Source organism: Dasypus novemcinctus, chromosome 12, assembly GCF_030445035.2.
Source record: "Dasypus novemcinctus isolate mDasNov1 chromosome 12, mDasNov1.1.hap2, whole genome shotgun sequence".
Taxonomy (NCBI): domain Eukaryota; kingdom Metazoa; phylum Chordata; class Mammalia; order Cingulata; family Dasypodidae; genus Dasypus; species Dasypus novemcinctus.
The window spans coordinates 72,903,106-72,910,215 of record NC_080684.1 but is presented as its reverse complement, the minus strand read 5'-3'; the positions used below and the strand labels follow the sequence as shown (position 1 = coordinate 72,910,215).

General features: G+C 40.5%; 1 long non-coding RNA gene across 1 annotated transcript; it reads left to right on the top strand.

Moving 5' to 3' along the window:
• The first annotated feature begins 4,612 nt into the window (after positions 1–4,612).
• Positions 4,613–6,647, top strand: LOC139440128 (uncharacterized). Its single transcript, XR_011650187.1, has 3 exons — positions 4,613–4,707; positions 4,802–4,921; positions 6,221–6,647. It is a non-coding gene; the product is annotated as an uncharacterized lncRNA (long non-coding RNA).
• Positions 6,648–7,110: the final 463 nt, after the last annotated feature.

Sequence of the window (7,110 nt, the reverse complement as noted above, 5' to 3'; positions counted from 1 at the left end):
GGAGGTTACAAGATTTAACAAGCATGGAAAGTTTTGCTGGGTGAGAGGGTGTTTTAAAAATTAAGCTAGAAGCTCTTTCAAGTGACTTACTCAACAACAAATCATGCTCTCTCACTCTCTATGGGGTTCTAACGATTTCACTGGGTATCTCCACAAAGGAAAACTTGAGCTTTAAAGCATAAACTACATCTGTTACACCTGATTGATTTGTAAAATAAAAGACAGGCATATTATTTCATTTAAGAAGACGTAATGTGACATCACATTAAAGCTGGTTATAAAAAGCTGCTGTCTGAAGAACAAGGGAGACAGATAAAAAAATTTTTTTTTAACTAGGCAGAAACAGTAAAGGAGTAATGGCTATGCCTCTGCTTTCTGTTCTTTCTGGGATACATTTTGGTCAGCAAGCTAACTTTCCATTGATTTAGCAGATAAATTTTTTATTCCTTGTTAAAATAGTATAAATGGAAATACATACATATTTTAAAGATTTATTTATCCTCTCCTCCCCTCCCTCCCCCCATCAGTTCCCTGTATTCATTTGCTGTGTGTTCTTCTGTGTCTGCTTGTATTCTCATTAGGCAGCTCCAGGAACTGATCCTGGAGTCTTCCAGAGTGGGAGAGAGGCGATCATTCTCTTATCCCACCTCAGCTCCCTGTTCTGCTACGTCTTTTATTGTCTCTCCTCTGTGTCTCTTTTTACTGTTCCATGTTGCTGCGCCAGCTCTCCGCATCAGGTGACACTCCTGCACGGAGCGGCATTCCCACGTGGGCTGGCACTCCACATAGGCCTGCTTGCCGCGCACACCAGCGTGCCTCCACCAGGAGGCCCTGGGCATCGAACCCTGGACCTCCTATGTAGTAGATGGGAGCCCAGCTGCTTGAGCCACATCCATTTCACTATATATTTTTTTAAAGATTTATTTTATTTATTTATTCCTGCCCCCTCCCCTCATTTTTTGTGGTCACTGTCTGCTCTCTGTGTCTGTTTATCTTCTCTTCAGAAGGCACCAGGAACTGAACCCAGAACCTTCCATGTGGGAGAGAGGCACTCACTCACTTGAGCTACCTCCGCTCCCTGGTTTGTTGTGTCTCTCACTGCCTTTCCTCCTGGTCTCTTTGTTGCATCATCTTGCTGCACCAGCTCATTGAGCCTGTCAGTCGAGCTAGCTTGGCTTCTCTCAGAGGCATGACTGGGAACTGAACCCAGGACCTACCATGTGGTAGGTGGTAACTCAATCATTTAAGCCACATCTGCTTCCCAGAAATATGTATTTTTAAACGTATTCAATGAATCTTTGGCTTTTTTCCTCCCCCTCTTCAGAAGAAGAGACTCAGTTTTAGAGAATAAGTATGTTATTTTCATATTTCCTTAAAAATTTTTATTTTAGCTTAGTATTTGGGCTTTTATAAAATCAGGAGATTTCCTAAAATTACATCCACATCACTAATCCCTGTTCATTATTGTAGTTAAATTTCTCTAAAGAAACAGAATTTAATATTTGAAGGCATATCTCTTACTGGCTTCTTGAATTCATTTACGATCTTTTCAAATTAAGAAGTTAAAATAATTTGAGGCCCAAATCTATGAAAAGAGATACTGGTTATCAGGCCTTTGATTATTCCCATCTATTTTTCTCATTACATTCTAGAAGGCACTGTCTTTTCAATGATTTGCCTAGCATTGGCAAGTTTCTGACTTCCTGAACCTCGGGGAAAAAAATTTCAATACCGGTTAAACAACTACACCTCAGAAAATAGTTACTGCCTTATCTATTTTTAAGGAACTTCTTAATTTAATTCTGCATGGAATGATTGACTACCCTGTAAAGAATCATGTCAGTTCAATTTTGGACTCAAGCCTCTGGCAGCAGCTGTTTCTCCAACCGCAGTCCATTGGCCCCACAGGCAGTCAGAGAGGAAGGCTGGGCTAAACTTGTGGCTGTGTGGCGGGGTTCAGAGCTTAACTCACACTATAATTTAGATGTGCTGAGGCAAGGCTGCCAGTGTAGTCTCCGGCTGCTTCGGCTTCAACCCTTGCATCTCTGGTAGGACCCCTGTCTAGCCTAGTGTAGCAGTTTGATATTAGTGATGAATGCCGAAAAGAAATAATGGATTATGTTTGCAAACTGGTCTGCCGGAGGTATCACTTTTAATTGATTAAATTATGATGAGGACTTTGATTGGGTAACATCAGCAGAGCATTCAGTCTCCACCCCTTGGTGGGCGGGGCTCACAGATAAAAGACATGGCAATGGGCAGATTTGGGGGTTTTAAGCTGGAGCCTGGGGAGTTAACACAGAGGAATAGAAATGGCTCCTCTGCAGAAGCCCCGGGGAGAGTGACAGAGCTGTTCACCTGACAGTCTACAACTGGTCTTGTGGAGAGAGCACAGCAGCTGAGCCTGGAAAGAAAGGGAGCCGTGGGAAGAGAGGAACCCAGGGAGCCTGAACCCTGGCAGACATCGGCAGCCTTCTTGCTCCAACATGTGGCAATAGACTGGTGAGGGAAGTAACTTAACACTCTTATGGCCTATTAACTGTAAGCTTCTACCCCAAATAAATACCTTTTATAAAAGTCAACAGATTTCTGGTATTTTGCATCAGCACCCCTTTGGCTGACTAATAAACCTGCTATCCTAGGGGTCTACCGAGCCTCTGCTGCTTTGCTTTGCTCTGGTGGGCTCTGTGATTGGCCTATTAGATTTCTCTCTGAATTCAAGCAGCAGGGAACTGAGGAGGGCTGGGGAATGCTAAATCTCAAGGCTTCTTTACCTAGGAACAAGTGTCTTAGTTTGTCACAGGGCTGCTGATGCAAAGTATCAGAAATGGGTTGGCTTTTATAAGGAGAATTTTATTTAGGGTAAAATCTTACAGTTAAAAGGCCGTGAAATGTCCAAATCAAGGCACCATCAGAGATGCTTTCTCACCACAGTCAGCTGCCACGTGGTAAAGCAAGATGGCTGGTGATCCCTGCCTAGGTCTTTGCCTTCTGCTCCAGGCACCATCTCTCGGAGCCCAGCTCTGGGAGCTCAGCTGCAAGCAACCAGGCACAGGGCTGGTCTCTTTCCAGCCTCCTCTCTGTTTTGGCTGCTCTACTTTCTTCCCGTGTTCAGTGTGAGCTACCAGGCATATGGCTCTCCTTCTGAGCCTTGAGCCCCTTGGGGTCTCTCTCCATGCCTCTGTGCTCTGCTGGTTCCAGACTCTGGCACATCCCTTACCCCCCGGGGCCTCTCTGTTTTCCTGCAGTCCTCTCTCTCACATGGTGTGATCAATATGGTGGCTTCCTTTTCCTCTGTGTCTTTCTGTGCGTCTCCATTTATATAAGACCCAGCAAGAGGGTGGAGACCCAAACTGGCTCATGCCTCACTGATGTAGTCCAATGAAAGGGCCTCACACCCACAGGAATGAATTAGTTCAAAAACATAATTCATTTTCTTTTGGGGATTCATGAAAGAACTTTAGACTACCACAACAAGGTACTGCTAAGGTTACATTGAGTGGCTGTGCCTCAGATTAGATACTCTGCCAAGTGGTCCCCTTTTCAGAGTCTCAGTTGGGGTAGCTGACTTCCTGGGTATCTTACTTATCTAACTTACTTCTCTCTTTTCTGGCTGAAGCCAAGATGGGGAAAACTTTGGGGCACTTGCTTACTTGTCTTTTCCCATCTCTTTTCTCTCTTTTTCCTCAGTCTTGTGTCCAGCAAAGAGCACTCTTCCACACTGTTAGAGAACTCTATGATCTGAATTCTCTAGACTCAATTCTTGCTATGCTAAAGGAAAGAATAAAGTAATCTGGAAAATCTCCTCTCAATGCAATAATATGGCTTGCAAGATTATTATCTTGGCACATTATCTTATTTTACATGTCAGAAGCTAATTATTAATTTGCTTTACCCTGAGCTCGCTCTGTGAAAAATACCAATTCCTACCTTGCATGAACAGTATTACTGGCAGCTGAGACCTCCTTTAAAGATTTGGGGGAGTCTTGAGGTGCTGAACTGTCAAATCTGCTCCTTTTTTCTGTGGCCACCTCGCTGCTTCTTCTTTTCCTTTTTTCTACCTTGCTTCTTGGTATTTTGATAATTAAAATGGAAACTAAATGTAACCTTAGAGTGTGTGTGTATTTTCTTTCTGCCAGCTTGCCTGAGATGTTCACCATCTATTTAACCTCTCACTCCATCAATTGGTCTCTATTACTTTATCCTATATTTTCTTTATAGCACTTAGTCTTACTGAAATTAAGTGTTTTATTTGCTTGTCCACTTATTTTCTGCCTCTCCCATTAAAACATAATCTCAGTGAAAGAAGGACTTTATCTATTTTGTTCACAATGATATGCCAATTTCTAGAACAGGACAAGCTCATATTAGGATCTCAATAAATTTCTGTTGAATCAATAAGTTTATAAATAAATTGATGAATGACTGAGTCCATATCCAGATCCTGCTTTCAATTTACTATTTACTTTCCTTTCTAGTCTCAAGGACTCTGCAGAATTTTATCTAGAACAGGATTATCAAAAATGGCTGATTGCCAATGATATTACTATAGAGGCCTAAACAATCAAATTCATTAAAGTTAACTCTGAATTGTGTCTTCATTTCAGAATTAAAAAAAAAAAATCCCATTCCATTAACTCAGGGAGAACCTGCTTTCCACAGTTTGAGAGGTGGTATCCTGATTGTGGAATCAATAATCAATGGAAGGTAAATGTAAATGTATGCATTATTTAACAAATGCTACTTTCTTTTAATAGCACCTTATTCAGTTGTTTATTATTATATCTTTTTTTTTTTTCAGGAGGTACTGGGAATTGAACCTGGGACTCTGTACATGAGAAGCAGGCATTCAACCACTTGTGCTACATCTGCTCCCTGTTTATCATTAAATCTTGGTGCTGAACCCAATATTTGATACATTGTAAGCATTCATTAATGTTTGTTCAATCTGTTAATGAATGTAATGTGAGTTTGAAACTTCTGATTTTGCCTTAAGTCTTTACATGAAAGATCCTGGGGTCACTAAATCCTAGGTAAAAACCATACAGTTTATGGCATGTATGATCTAAAAAAGTAGACCAAAAAGATTGTCAACCATAATCTGCTTAAACTTGTCTCTTTGATCTTGTTACTGACCCACTTCACAGCTAACTAGAAAAAGGCTTTGCCAACCAGAAAAATTCAGGTTTCCAGCTTGCTAGAAATCTCTGCCAGTACATTAATAAATACAAAATACTTTTTCTTCCTATTAACACTTCAGTTGACAGTATTAAAACTGTGCTTTGTGGCAACATGCAGTCTGACACTGAAGCATCAGAAAAGAATTATTCACAAATTAATCAAGAATCCCTTGTCTAGTTAATGATGGTTAAGGACTTGTACAACCATTGTTGACTTTATGGGATGACAGATTACTTATGTACTTTATGCTTGGAAGGCTTGACCACAAGAATTGCCTGGACATCGAGGAATAGCTCGGTCTAGGCCTGTCCCTCCAATTAACCTGAGAGCCCTCTCCTTTCTCATGATCATTGCTATGAGTCATGTCCATTATGTACCCAAGCCAGCTGGGTCTCTTAAAAAGTCCTCATCTGTATTTAGGGGCTTGGCTTGGGGAACTAAGAGCTGGGCAAATTGGCCATGGAACTGTTGGCCAATAGAGGCAGTTCTCCAGCTCTTTAGTGAAGTGATTAAGTTGAGTTATTCTTGCTCACTAATGATGCCAGCTGTGCTATTTAGGAAACATTTTTGGCCCACAGAGTTAGACATAGAGTTAGGATGTACTGTCATTGTCTGCTGATGTTTTGCTGGCATGAAAGTTGCATTAATTTCCATTGGTAGTAGACCACTTAGAGCAAAGAAAGGCTAATGGAGAAAAGCCACTCTATTGAACTTAAAAAAAAATGTGTTAATAACACTAATACCTTTTGTGTATTAGTGACAGTACTACGTAGGCCCTGAGGGAGATTCAAGGGAGAGCGAGAGATGATTCTTAACCTCAAGGAGCTTACAATCTACTGTCAAATACATTTTCTACTTTGATACAAATAGCATATATTTTGAAGTAGGAAGGTAAGTCAGTATTTTTTAGTTTATGTATAGTGTCGGGTAGAGAATGATCTTGCCCTGGACTTCAGCATTAATAAAGACTGATGTTTTATTTTATTTTATTTTTTGTCTTTCGGAAGACAGAACATCCTTTCACAATTTCTTTGCTCAGGTACAAGAGCCATTAAAAACAGCACTGAAAATTGGTGGTGATGGGACAATGTATGGGAATCCTGTATGGTATGTATGATTTTTTGTTAACTCACAAGTTCTTAAATGAAAAAATAAAAGAAATAAAAAATTGCATAAGAAGGAAGGGTGGGTTTTATTGAAACTTAAAAAGGCAAAAATCTGAACAATCAAAACATATCAGTGGGAGAGTGGAAGTAGCTCAAGCGGTTAAGTTCCCACGTCCCACCTGGGAAGTCCTGGGTTCCATTCCTGATGCCTCCTGAAAGACGATGCCTCCTGAAAGACAACAACAAGCAAAAACGAGAGAGGAAGCTGATGTGACTCAGTGGTTGAGCCAGCTTTCCATTTGTGAGGTCCCTGGTACAATCCCTGGCCCCTGTTACCTCTAAACACAACACAAAATAAAACATATCAGCTATTGAATTGGACATGTATGTATTTTTTTGGACATTCTTTGATATATATATTTTTTGTATCCTTCTTTCCCTGATTATGAAAGTATACAGAAGAAAATTCTATTTTCTGTGTTGAGATTAGTTTTATCCTTTGCTGAGGACTGTATGGTTTTCAGAGTTCCTTTTTGGTTAACAGTTTAATAAGGATAATATCTTAAACTTCAAACTCTTGGTGGTTATTTTTATTCCCCAGAAAAATCCTTTTCTCTACCCTTCTTTCCCGCTCACCAGTAGAGAAAATACAGCACCTTATAAGTAAGTCTCTCTTTCCTCCTACAGCATGTTTCATAATGCCAGAGTGCTTCACTTCAACTCAGCTTCCAAATTTAATTCATTTGTTAGGCCTATTTTTACCTTGAGACATGAAATCTGAATGTGTTGCTAAACTATCAGAGAAAGTGCTTTTCTTTTTGCC